General features: G+C 40.0%; 1 pseudogene; it reads left to right on the top strand.

The window, feature by feature from the left end:
• The window catches only part of LOC142452559 (eukaryotic translation initiation factor 1A, Y-chromosomal-like), a 73031-nt pseudogene extending 66842 nt beyond the window's left edge, over positions 1 to 6189 (top strand).
• The last annotated feature ends 8059 nt before the right edge of the window (positions 6190 to 14248 follow it).

The following is a 14248-nucleotide window of genomic DNA, read 5'->3' as shown; positions in this document are numbered from 1 at the left end:
CTTGCTGGGCCTTTTTGTAAAAAACAACCATAGTTTTATTGGTATATAATTCACAAATCATACAATTTAATCACTCAGTCGTATTAACAAGCTTTGTGTGAGCATTACCACCAGCATTTCCAGAACATTTTCTTCTCATACTTGTTAGCTCCCCCCTTCCTTCTAACCTCCCTTGCCATGCCCCTAGGTAATTATTAATCCAGTTACTATTTCTATGGATTTACTTATACCCATGTACTTAAAGAAATCATTTTCTCGACATATACCTCATACTACACAATTTAATTATTCAATCATATTAAGAAGATTTGTGCAATCAACACCACAATCAATTTCAGAACATATTCTTCCCATAGCCATTGTTGTTGTGCCCCATTCCCTCACATCCTCCCCTGCCATGTCCCTAGGCAATTATTGATCCAATTATTGTCACTACAGATCTACCTATCCTAGATTTCAAACACAGAAAACCAGACAAAACACAAACAGGAATAAATAAACAAACAACCCCAACAACAAAGACTAGACAAAACATAGAAAAACTTCCATGAAAAAGAATGTGGAAGACAATAAAAGCTGAAACAACTCTAAAACAGATCGAAAGGGAGATCAAATGAAAAATATTACATTTTAACCTAACTACATATGCCGTAATTGACTCTACAATGCTCGCAGTCTGGTAGCAGGGCCTGAGGGGATTCTCTAAAGGCTTAATCCATGTGGGGACCCTGCAAATGGACTTTGGGCTTCTACCGCCATCCAGAGCCTTCTGCAAATGGAATGTTCACAATCTGACCTCTGATACAATTCCCTCCTTTGGGTTTGGATTTTATTATTTACAATCCTGGGACCACACAGGCTGGGGTGTTTCTTCCACGTGGACTTAGTTGATATCTCATCTAGATGGTTGCTTGTTTTGTTTTTGTTGTTGTTTATTTTAAATTATTGTATTGGGGGCTTGTACGACTCTTATCACAATCCATATAACATTCATTGTGTCAAGCACATTTGTTACCCTCATCATTCTCAAAATATTTGCTTTCCACTTCAGCCCTTGATATCAGCTCCTCATTTTTTTCCTTCTCTCCCAGCTCCGCCCTCCCTCACAAACCCTTGATAACTTATAAATTATTATTATTTTATCATATCTTATACTGCACATCTTCCTTCATCTACTCTTCTGTTGTCCATCCCCCAGGGAGGAGGTTATATGTAGATCCTTGTAATTGGTTCCCTCTTTCTACCCTACCTTTCCTCTACCCTCCTGGTATCGCCACATTCACCACTAATCCTGAGGGGTTCACCTGTCCTGGATTCCCTGTGTTTCCAGCTCTTATCTGTACCAGTGTCCATCCTCTGGTCTAGCCAGGTTTGTAAGGTAGAATTGGGATCATGATAGTGGGGAGGGAGGGGAACAGTTAAGAACTAGAGGAAAGTTGTGTGTTTCATCAATGCTACACTGCACCCTGACTGACTCGTCTCCTCCACACAACCCCTCTGCAAAGGGATGTCCAGTTGCCTACAGATGGCACTTGGGTTCCCACCCCGCACTTCCCCTCATTCACGATGATATGATTTTTAGTTCTTTAGTGCCTGATACCTGATACCTTCAACACCTTGTGATCTCACAGCCAAGTGTGCTTCATCCATGTGAGCTTTTGTTACTTCTGGGTTAGATGGCCGCTTGTTTACCTTCAAGCCTTTAAGACCCCAAACACTATATCTTTCGATAGCCGGGCACCATCAGCTTTCTTCACTACACTTGCTTATGCACACATTTGTCTTCAGCGATTGTGTTGAGAAGATGGGCATCATGAATGTCAGTTTAATAGGACAAAGTGTTCTTGTACTGAGGGAGTACTTGAGTGGAGGCCCAATGTCCACTGCTACCTTAAGACTGAACCTATAAACATATGCACATAGATCTATTTGATGGTTTCTTGTTGGAAGACAAGCCTTTAAGACCCCAGATGTTCTTCTTTATGATAGCCTGGCACCATCTAGTTTCTTCACCACCTGTATCTTTAATGATCTCTTTATGTGGGCGAGAATGGATCAGGGACAAGCCATAAGAACTACTTGTTCTTAGATTGGGGCTAGAATTAAGTGTGATCCCAAAATCTATTCATATATCTGTGACATATATGTTTCTGGTTCACTTTAGAAACATCATTAACATTTTATAATTGAGAACATTATAAATCGTTCTCCTGGGGCATAAGTTAATTCTATTGATAGTGTCGTCATCTGTCAATGGTATAAAATTTAAAACACTCTTGAGAAAAGAAAATTATATAACTATAGACAAATTTTAGACCTAAATACATTAGGTTGACTTGTATATATTAAACTCTTAAGTAACTGGATACTGCATAATGGGGTTGGTTGTAGGGCAAAACTTTCAATAACACTCATTCACTGAGACAGATTAATGTATTCACTGCCAGATTAATAAATGTCATAGGAAAACAAGGAGGGGCATTAAAAAAGTAGTAAATATTGGGTAGTAGTTCCACGACACTTTTCTTTGGGAATTCTCAAAGCAAGCAATCCAAACCAAGGTCCAATGCAGCTAGTCCTTTTTATTTCTTTTCTAGGAACTAGAGCTGTGTTCTTCCATTTTATGCAGGACCATCTATCTCTTCCCCAGCTTGAACAACCAGTAGAGCAGGCAGGCACCATCTAGTTCTGGCCTCTGAATAGATGACGCTGTAGTTCATGTGGGCAGTTAGTCCTGTCGACTAGTTTCTTCTTTGGGTCTTTGGTTTTCTTCGTTCTTTCTTTTTGAACCAGAAAAATAGAGATGAATAGTTATATCTTAGATGTCCATCCCTAAGATTTAAGACCTTAGAAGATACTTGACATGTTGAGATGTAGAATATAAACGTTATAAACTATGTTTTGTCATTAACTGAATTGTCCATGAAATTATAGTTCTAAGCCTTCAAACACAGCACAGCAATACCGTGACGTATTTGGTTATGTCTTGGAGATATTCATGACTGTGTCCCTGTGCTCTTTATTGCATATGGGAATACAAATGCGGCACAAACAAAGGTGTATAAATCCATGCCTACAGCAATACCATATTACCCACTGTCATCTTGTCGATTTTGATCCATAGTGATGCTATACAGGATATGATTTAACTGATCCTTAGGGTTGTTTTTTTTTTTTTACTGTAATTCTTTGTAGAAGCAGACAGCTTCATCTTCCTCTCATGGAGCAACTGGTGAATTTGAACTGCCAACCTTGTGGTTGGCAACCCAAATGCTCAGTCCATCGCACCTCCAGGGCTTCTGTCATACACCATGTATGTACAGGTATGTATGCACCTATAGCTTGCTGTATACATATATATACTTATACAGCCAATCATTTTCTTTCTTGTTCATATTCCTGTTACCAAATTGTGTATGGTGTAGCATAGTGGGTTACGAATTGGGCTACTCATCGCCAGGTCAGCAGTTGGAAACCACCAGTTACTCCAAGGAAGAAAGATGAGACTTTCTATTCTCATTAAGATTTACAGTCTCTGGCCCCACTATGAGAAATGATGCCCCTCAGTGGCTAAGGGCTATACAGGGGACAGCACTGGAGACACAGTGTGGGAATTTCACCTGACCCGATCCCACCATACCAAGGCAAAGCACTGGGGAGTGCAGCGGAACAGCAAGGGAAGGGAGTGGCAAGGTCCCCAGGGAATGCTGAAAGTGGACTTTGGGACCAGGGCGTGGTGCCCCAACAGACTGGACTGGAAAATGCTCCTAAGGGCCAGCAAACGATCCCTGAACTAACTACAAGCTTTTCTCTTGTGAACTGTTTTGTTCTGTTCTTTGTCAGTGGTTTGTTTTTGTTGTTTTGTTGTCTGGTTGTATACTGTTGCTTTGTTTTCCTCTGTCTTCTTTTTGTGCGTGTTAGTGTCTCCACAGGTCTGTCTGAATAGGACAGGCTGGATGAACTATCTGGAGGAAAAACAATGGGACCGACAGTTCCGGGGGGCTTTTGGAGTGGGGGTGGGGTAAAGGGGTAAGGAAGGGGTGTCAACAAACACAGGGACAAGGGAACAACATGGGACCCAAAGTGGTAGAGAGGGGGGAGTGGCAGGCCTGGTGGGGAATGATCAAGGGTAAGGTTGCGTAGAGAAGAGGTTTAGCTGTAGCCCAGGTGGTGACAGAGCATGGTAGTAGGGCAGGAGGAAAGTCAAGGGAGATGGAGGAAAGAGCTAGGAGTCAAAGGGCATTTATGGAGGTCTAGACAAAGACATGTACATGCAAATATATATATGAGGATGGGGAAATAGATCTATGTGTCTATATTTATAGGTTAAGTATTAAGGTGGCGAAAGGACCTTGGGCCTCTACTCAAACACTCCCTCAATGCATGAATACTTTCTTTTATTAAATTGGAACTCTATGATGCTCACTCTCCCGACACAACTGCTGAAGCCAAAGTGGGTGAACAAGTAAATGTGGTGAAGAAAGCTGATGGTGCCCGGCTATCAAAAGAGATAGTGGCTGGGGTCTTAAAGGCTTGAAGATAAACAAGCGGCCATCTAGCTCAGAAGCAACAAAGCCCACATGGAAGAACACACCAGCCTGTGTGAGCGAGTGGTCCCAAAGGGATCAGTTAACAGGCATCAAAGAACAAAAAATCATATCATTGGTGCACACCTCCATGACAGGATCGCTGAAGACAAATGGGTGCATAAGCAAATGTGGTGAAGAAAGCTGATGGTGCCCAGCTATCAAAAGAGATAGTGTCTGGTGTCTTAAAGGCTTGAAGGTGAACAAGCGGCCATCTAGCTCAGAAGCAAAAAAAGTCCACATGGATGAAGCACACCAGCCAGTGGGATCACGAGGTGCCAAAGGGACCAGGTATAAGGCATCATGCAAAAGAAAAAAAAAAGAAGATATATGTATGTGTATATATATACCATATTGAATGAAGGGGGAAGTGCAGAGTGGAGACCCAAGGCCCATTTGTCGGCCAATGGAGATCCCCTCATAGAGGAGTTTAGGAGAGGAGATGGGTCAATCAGGGTGCGAGGTAGTACCGATGAAGAACACAGCTTTCCCCCAGATCCTGGATGCTTCCTCCCATCAACTACCATGATCCGAATTCTACCTTGCAGGGCTGGATAGGGCAGAGGTTGTACACTGGTGCATATGGGGGCTGGAGGCACAGGGAATCCAGGGTGGATGATACCTTCAGGACCAAGGGTGTGAGGGGTGATGCTGGGAGAGTGGAGAGTGAGTGGGTTGGAAAGGGGGAACTGATTACAAGGATCCACATGTGACCTCCTCCCTGGGAGAGGGACGGCAGAGAAGGGGGGGGGAGGGAGACTCCGGATAGGGCAAGATATGACAAAATAACGATGTATAAATTACCAAGGGCACATGAGGGAGGGGGGGAAGGGGATGGAGGGGAAAAAAAGAGGACCTGATGCAAAGGGCTTAAGTGGAGAGCAAATGCTTTGAGAATGATTGGGGCAGGGAATGTGCAGATGTGCTTTATACAATTGATGGATGTATATGAATGGATTGTGATAAGAATTGTATGAGCCCTTAATAAAATGTTTTTTTAAAAAAAAGATTTACAGTCTGGACCTCCAATTCTCTGAATCTCTGGTCGTGGGGCTCTCTTTCATACACAACTGGAGGCTTTGCGCCTGCTGCATCCTGCGCGCTCCCCCTCGTTAGTCTTTGCTCCCCTCAAAGGAATCCCCCGCCCCCCAAAAGGGAGTCGGAAACGCTGCAAGGCCTAAGAATAAAGGTAAAGGAGGTAAAAATAGATGGAGAGGTAACAAAGAGATTGAGTCTGAAAAAAGAGAGCAGGTGTTCAAAGAGGACGGGCAAGAACAGACACAGGTCATCAAAATGTTGGGAAATGGACGGTTTCGAAGCCGTGTGTTTTGATGATGTAAAGAGATTGGGTCACATCAGGGGGAAATTGAGGGAAAAGGTTTGGATAAACACCTTGGACATCATATTGGTTGGTCTAGTATCAAGATAACAAAGCGGATGTCATTTTAAAAGACAATGAAGATGAAGCTAGAAGTCTGAAGGCCTATGGCGAGCTTCCAGAGCGTGCTAAATTCAATGAAACGGATGCTTGGGCCCTGGAGACGACGGTCAAATCCAGTTTGACGGCATAGGAGATGATGATGAGGACATCGATACCATCTAAGTCGAATTCCAACGCTTTACATTCATGCGACTGAGGATTGTCCTACAATTCGGATTTGGGGCTCTCTCCCATTGTAGAAGATTAAAATTTCATCAGCACAAGTCCTATTTATTCCGGCAGGTTGGGTTTTTTTTTTTAAGGTATTGGCGTTTCCTTTAAAACTGAGAAGGTTGTTTAAAAAAACAAACAAACAACAACTGAGAAGGTTGAAAGATCGTCAGTAAAATGTTAGACCCATTTTGTTCTGTTAAAGTAATAGAGTTTCTGGATAAAAGACCATAAAAGCTATTATTTTTTAAAGTATTTTAAAGCAATATTGCCATTCTCAAAAAAAGCTATTATTTTACAAAGTATTTTAAAGCAATATTTGACCACTTCACTTCCAGGAACTACATAGTCAAGTTAATTCGTTGCCCTGTACTTATTAAGGGTTTTGGAAGGACTATTGACTATACAAAGTCTTTCTGTCTGCTCCATATACCTATTAGTCCCTGGGGATTTTTATACTGTTTAAGAGAGGCAGAAGTCTGTATCTAAAGTCAAAATAAGTAGGTTTGTTTTTTAATATTTGAGCAGCATGTGGCATTTTAATACTTATTTTGATATCACATAGTTCTGTTTGTGGTCTTGTGTTGTCACCATTAAGACAAAATGAAAGAGCATTTCCAAAATGCACTTTTCAAAACCTCAGTTTTGAGGGCAATTTTAATTTCTAAAGCTAGTAGTTACAGAAAGTGGAAGCTAGGTGGCACCAAATTATTTTAACATTGGAAATACTGAGTAATTTTGACACATTTTTTTAAGACGTGTGCATAGGTAATTTCCCAAATGGATATGTTCTAATGTGATGCATGTATGTAGAATGTTTTACAGAACAAAACACTTATGCTAAATATATATATTGTTTTATTTTCAAAAGTTATACATTATATGCTATAATTTAGAGTACTTTATAAACAATTTGAGTTATATATAAATGAAAATCGAATTTCATGACAGTTTATACAAATTAAGCCTTTCACACTATCCCTAAACTAGTGAACGAGAATGGAATCATTGCAGCTTAATAAATGGAAAAAGAAGAGTCCAATTTCTAAACGGAAAAGCTACAGCTGAGGAATAAAATAATCAAGTTGAAGAGTGTACTATATACATTAAGGATTATGTATTTGGTTGTGTGTATATTTGGGGGGTTAAGTTTGCCCCTTTAAAAATATTGTATTAACTCTGGTAAAGTGAAGATCAAGGCTGGACCCGTTCGATCTCACTGATCACATTTGAGTTTCATCTAACTTTTGAGGGAGAGATTCCATAATGAATTGATCTCCAGAGAACTTTTCAACGTTGAGAAATAATTTAGGACAAGATAAAGGGGTATAAACTTCCCTTCACATGGGCTTCAGAAAAACTAATGTATCTTCCCTAATCCTCTGCTATAAGTCCCTTTTCTGAAAAGTCTGAGGCCAGAATATGTACTTAGAATTGAAAAATAGGAATCACATCTACATAAAAATATGGTTTGAGAGTGATTGGGGCAGGGAATGTATGGATGTGCTTTATACAATTGATGTATGTATACGTATGGATTGGGATAAGAGTTGTATGAGTCCCTAATAAAATGTAAAAAAAGAAAAGGGGAGGAAAAAAAAGAAATTGATTAGGGCAAACAATGTACAGATGTGGTTTATACAATTGATGTATGTATATGTATGGACTGTGCTAAGAGTTGTATGAGCCCCTAATAAATTGTTTTTAAACATGTGGTTTGTGTTTCTTATTTTATGGAAGTGCTAAGCTGAATGTATAGTCCGTGTCTTTCCGTGTTCTTCAGAACATGTGGCTTCTGTACACACGTTGCAGGTTGTGGGAAGAAGGGTGTAACTTACACATTCTTTGTTTTACTTTCCCTCCTCTGACAAATATGGTGTGTCCAAAGAGTTATGATCTCAGCCCATGGTCCCCATTCATGCATGTATGTCTTTATTAAGTAGTTACAGCGTAACCAGTCGCCACATGGAAAATCTCGAGTCCTGGTGATTAATCACAATGGGGACCCAGTTGTAACTTCTATGCAACACGACTTGGAGTCATATTAGTAACATCTTTCATGAGGAAATGGTCATATCACTGACTTGATTATATTTCAAATAAGGAGTGGAATTGGTCTTCGAGGAAAGTTAGCTTTTTAATAAAATACATTCCTTGATTCCAGTAATACAGTGATATAACTGTGCCCAGAAAGAAAAGGAAAGGAAACTGAACAGTAATATCCATGGAGTGTCAATTATACTTCCCATTAGATTATAAATATATTGTATTATGAAGATGGTTAAATAACCAAACTAATTCCGCATTTGTGTAAAATGACTTGCCAACTTTAAATTGTTTCTTTAAATCTTTTTGTGAATATCCAGCTTTTAAAGAAACCTGTAAACTATGCATGATGGAAAGTCTTGTATTTTGTTAAGGAATGGCCATTGGCTTTTCTCACCCCATCGGTGGAATCATGGCTATAAATTTATTTGCTTACAAAACTCCTTGTGATTGGTATCTTAGCTTAATTTCTCTGTTGTGTAAATATTACTTATAAAATGTTTTGTAACATCTGTAACAGGTATAAACTGTCAGTATTGACCTCCAAAGCAATGCTAAATAATAAGTAAATGCATATTTTCAATAAAATGCCCAGTAAATAATAAGTAAATGCATGTTTTCAATAAAATGCCCAGCTAGAAACATTTTTTAAAAGAAGACTGACAGTCTCCAAAAAATGAAGAGCTGCTACCAAGGGCACAAGGAGAAAGAAAATGTTTTGAAAATGATCATGGCAACATATGTACTAATGTGCTCAACACGATGGATGGATGGATGGATGGATGGATGGATGGATGGATGGATGGATGGATGGATGGATGGATTGTGATAAGAGCTGCAAGAGGCCCCAATAAAATGATTTAAAATAACATTAAAAAAAACATTTTCAGTCTCAGAAACCCACAAGGGCAGTTCTACTTTATCCTATAGGGTCTTTGTAGGTTTTATATGATCAGAATCGACTTGGCGGCAGTGAGTTTGTTTTTTCAATAGTAGTGACCAGTAAGGTCCTTAATCTTGTAGATTTCTTGTTGTCATTATTTACCTTAGTTAATTTTTGCACATGATGGTCACTTTGGGGAATGGCTTTTCCCATCACCATGCATAGCAGATGTCTACTAGTTAGCTATCTAGAGAGTGATTCCCTTTCATTCCCCTCCCATCCTCTTTTCCCACCACCCGTCCTTGGTACCACCAAAGACCTTTCATTTCCTTGTGTTTTTTTCTTTTCCATCAGTTTTATCGGCAAGTAATTTACATATGACCTTTCATCTATGTGTGTATATTTTTTATTAAAATGATATCATACATATTGGCGCTTTTGTGCTTGATTTATTTCACGCAGTATTCTGTCCTCTAGATTGTAAGCTGTTCTGTGGAGTCATTGTTCTTTATTACGACTCAGTCTGTCACTGTATGAATATACACTGTATGCATTTTGTTTAGCCACTCATCTGTTGATGGGCACGTAGGTTTATCCATCATTTTGCTGTTGTGAATGTTACTGCAATGAACGTAAGTGTTCACGGAGTCATCTGTGACAGTGCTATTCAATCTCTATGGTAGATTCTGAGGAACAGGATTTCTGGATCATAAGTTATTTCTATTTCTAGCTTTTTAAGGACGTGCCATGCCATTTCCCATAGTGGTTTTGCCATTTCACAATCCCAATGGATGAGGAGTCCAATCTCCCGGCACTTGTTTTCTGTTTGTTTTCCGGTGTATCTGTGCTACTTGTGCAGGAATGAAATGATATCCCATTGTAGTTTTGATTTGCATCTTTCCAACAGCTAAGGATTGAAAACTCCTTCCCATGTGTTTGTTTATTGGCTGCTCGACATCACTCCAATTTCTGACTCTGTCTTCACAAGCCCATCTTCCCTCTGTGTGTTCTCCGTGTTTCTTCTCCCATTCTTTTAATGAGTCTAGTTATAAACAGATTAGGACTTATGCTAATGGTCTCATCTAATTACATTTATAAGATGCTCTTTCAAAATCAGGTAATATTAACAAGTTCCAGGGATTGGAACTTGAACCTATCTTTGGGGTAGGGGGTGGAGGGACATAAATAACCCATAAGAGGTTGCAAGACTGATTTTTGAAATCTGTTTTTTCAGGTCCTACAAAATCAATCTTATTTTGAGACATCTATTATCTTGGCGCCTTAGCTGAATCAAAACAGAAATAGTTCCACTTTAACATCATGATAAACCTGCGTTAGGTAAGATGTCTTGAACTGCAAGTAATAGAATTCCTAAGTTACTTAGTGCTTCTTGTCAAGAGTGTCCAAGCACAGTCCTCCTGGACTTCTCAGGGCTTCGGGCCCTTTTCTGTGATTCCCTTTGCTCTCCTTTCCTCCATGGTTTTGTTTCATCCTCAGACTGGGTGGTAAGATGGTTATAGCCAGCACAGTCATCACATACACACAACATCAGAGCTAACCCCTGAAATTTGTGAATATGATCTTATCTTCTGGATCAGTCTTATAAGCTTTTCTGTATAACATAACGTGCACTTCCCAATCTTGGTCTGCCCTGCTTCTGTCATTCCACCTGTAACTGTGATTTCTTGAACTACCACTAACCATCTTTTTTTTTTTCTAACCATCTTTTGAGACAGTTTCCCCACCCCACCTCGAAGCCTTTTAAAGTACCTGAATATCAACAAATCCTTGGATATCATTGGAACCTCATGCTAATGGTCTCCCCCATTTAGATTATGTATTTATCTTGTCTGTTCTTATTTAGGAAATAATAAATATTTTACTTAAATTCTTATTTTTTGAAAATCTCAGATGGCCTCTCAGATAAATTTGTAAAGATTAAATAGCCTCAAATATATATATTTTTAAATCATTTTATTTGGGGGATCTTACAGCTCTTATAACATTCCATACATCAATTGTATCAAGCATATTTGTACATACGTTACCAACATCATTTCCAAAATATTTTCTACTTGAGCCTTGGTATCAGCTTCTCTTTTTACCCATCCTTCCCTTGTCCTCGTGAATCCTTGATCTGTTATATATTGTTATTATTATTTCTGTTATTATTATGTCCGTTGTCTCCCTTCACCCACATTTCTGTTATTTTTCCCCTTTGAGGAGTTGGCTATATATCCAACTCTGTGATGGGCTCCTCCTTTGTCCCCCTTCCTCCTCCCCAACTATCCCCCTATCCTCATGATATCTCTACTCCCACTACTGTGCCTGAGGGTGTGTTCTCCAGACTAGCCAGCTTTGTACAGTAGAACTGGGTCATGGTAGTGGGGGTGGGGAGGGTGAGGTGAGGAAGCATTCAGGAACTAGAAGAATGATGTGTGTTTTGTTGGTGTTATACTTCACCTTGGTTGAATCATCACTTCTTCATAACCCTTCTGTAGGGGGGATAACTAATTGTCTACAGATGGGCTTTGGGGCTCCACTCCAAACCCTCTCACTAGCATTGATACAGTTGTTTCGTTTAGATCTTTTGATACCTGATACCTTATCCCATCAAAACCTCATGATCACACAGGCTGGTGTGCTTCTTCCATGTGGGCTTATTTGCTTCCTTGATGGATGGCTCCTTGTTTAGCTTCAAGCTTTCAAACCCCAGATGTTATATCTTTTGATACCTGGGCACCATCTGCTCTATTCACCACATTTGCTTTTGTCTTCAGTGATCATGTCAAGAAGGTGAGCATCAAAAAGTGCCATGTTATTAGAACAAAGTGTTCTTGTGTTAAGGGAGGCTTTGCGTAGAACTCCAAAGTCTATTTGCTATCTTAAGCCTTAACATATAATACATGTACATTGGTCTCTATCCCTTTCATTATAGATTAGTATATTTACATATATACATGCCTATAGCTATACCTCTATAAATAGTTTTGCCTCCACTTTCTTTCCTCTATTTCCTTTCACTTTCCTCCAATCCCACTATCATGCTCACCATCCATTTGGCTCTCAGTAATTCCTCTTGGATACACTTCACTTGATTAAACTCCCCAGGCACTATATGCTCTCCCTGCCATCAATTTTAAATCTCTTGTTGTTCCCTTATCCCTGAGTTTGTTGGCTCCTCACTCCCTCTCCCAACCCCACTCCTCTCCCATGTCCCCCTGGAACCACCAGTCCCATTGTTTTCTCCTCGAGACAGTTTGTCCTGCCTTCTTATATAGATAGACACAGGGTGAAAGAAAAGCAGACAACAAAACAAGGGGGAAAAAAACAATAGTCAGAGGTCTGTCTGCTGGGCCTTATGTCTGTTTTCCAATCAAGTCTGATGAGGTACCAAGCCCTGTCCCCCAAGTCAGAAGTCTATTTTCAGGATTCCTCAGGGACTTGGTTACTTTGCTCCCCTTGCTGCCCTAGAGTACTTTTTTTGCATTTCATCCTGCTGTGCATGGGGCAGACTGGGCACACTTTACACATAGTGGCTCCAGTCTTGTCCCCCATAGAGCTATGGGTCAGTGAGGGAATGCTATGTCTGTGGTGGGGACAACCCTATGGTCCTCTCTATACATTGGCTGCTCTAAGCAGCGATGTCATCCCTAGAGTTCGATGGGCCATGATGAGGTCCATTCTTTCTCTCTCTCTCTCTCTCTCTCTCTCTCTCTCTCTCTCTCTCTCTCTCTCTCTCTCTCCCTCCCTCCTTTCTTCCCTCTTCGTTTGTTCCCAATATGATTATATATATTGAAAACTCCAAAAGCTCCACAAGAGGAGTGATAGAGGAATATGGCAGAGTGGCAGGATACAAGATCAACAAACAGAAGTCTATAGGATTGCTATATGTACTGTACAAGATCACAGAAGAGGAGATCACAATAGCAAACAAAAATTAAAATATCTAGGGATATAACTAACAAAAAAAACAAACCTAAAAGACTTGTATGATGAAAACTACAAAACACTCATACAAGAAACCAAGAATGACCTCCACAAATGGACAGATATCCCATGCTCATGGATCAGAAGACTCAATACAGTAAAGATGTCAATCCTACCCAATGTTCTATATAAATTTAATGCTATCCCGGTACAAATACCAACATATTTTATCAAGGAATTGGAAAAACTCACTATCAACTTCACATGGAGAGAGAAGAAGCCCAGAATTAGCAGAGAACTCCTTTTGAAGAAGGACAAAGCAGGAGTGTTTGCTTTACCTGAATTTAGTGCTTATTTTACAGCCACACTAGTCAAAACAGCGTGGTATTTGTATAATGACAGATACTCAGACCAATGGAAAAGAACAGAAAATCCAGAAGTAAAACCATCAGCATACAGACAAAACTGATCTTTGATAGGGGCCCTAAAAATATCAAATGGGAATTGGAAGCCCTCTTCAACAAATCGTGCTGGAAAAAAATGTATATCTTCCTGCAGAAAAATGAAGCAAAACCCTCACCTTACTCCATGCACAAGAAAAAGTCAAGGTGGATCATAGACCTTGAAGTAAAACCCCAAACTATTAGGGCCATCAACAAGGGAATTGGGACAAACCTAAGAACTCTGGCACAGAGCATACACAGGCTAGGGGAAATAGGGAAGGACACAAACACAGAGGAGGCACAAATTGACAAGTTGGATATACTGAAGATAACACACCTGTGCACATTGAAAGACTTCACCAAGTGAGTAATAAGATAAAACAAAAAGGGCTTACAACAGAGCAGCACAGGAAGCAGAGCAGGAAGTCTCCAATGAATACCAAACATAGGCTTCGAGACCATGGAGTGGCGTCCCATCAGACTCAACTGGAAAACACTCGTAAAGGTCAACAGACAGACCTGGAACTATTTGTAGGTTTTTCTTTCTTTGCTGTTGGCTTTTGTGTTGTTGTAGCTGTCTCATTTTTTGTTTTCTTGGTTGTTATGCTTTGCTTTGTCTTGTTTTTGTGCTCATTATTGTAGCTGCATGTCTATCTAGACAAGACAGGTGGGATATGCAAACCAGAGGAGAAAACAAAAGGACCAGTGG

This window comes from Tenrec ecaudatus, chromosome 7 (assembly GCF_050624435.1).
Source record: "Tenrec ecaudatus isolate mTenEca1 chromosome 7, mTenEca1.hap1, whole genome shotgun sequence".
NCBI classification, from domain to species: Eukaryota; Metazoa; Chordata; class Mammalia; order Afrosoricida; family Tenrecidae; genus Tenrec; species Tenrec ecaudatus.
This window is presented reverse-complemented; position numbering and strand designations above follow the sequence as displayed.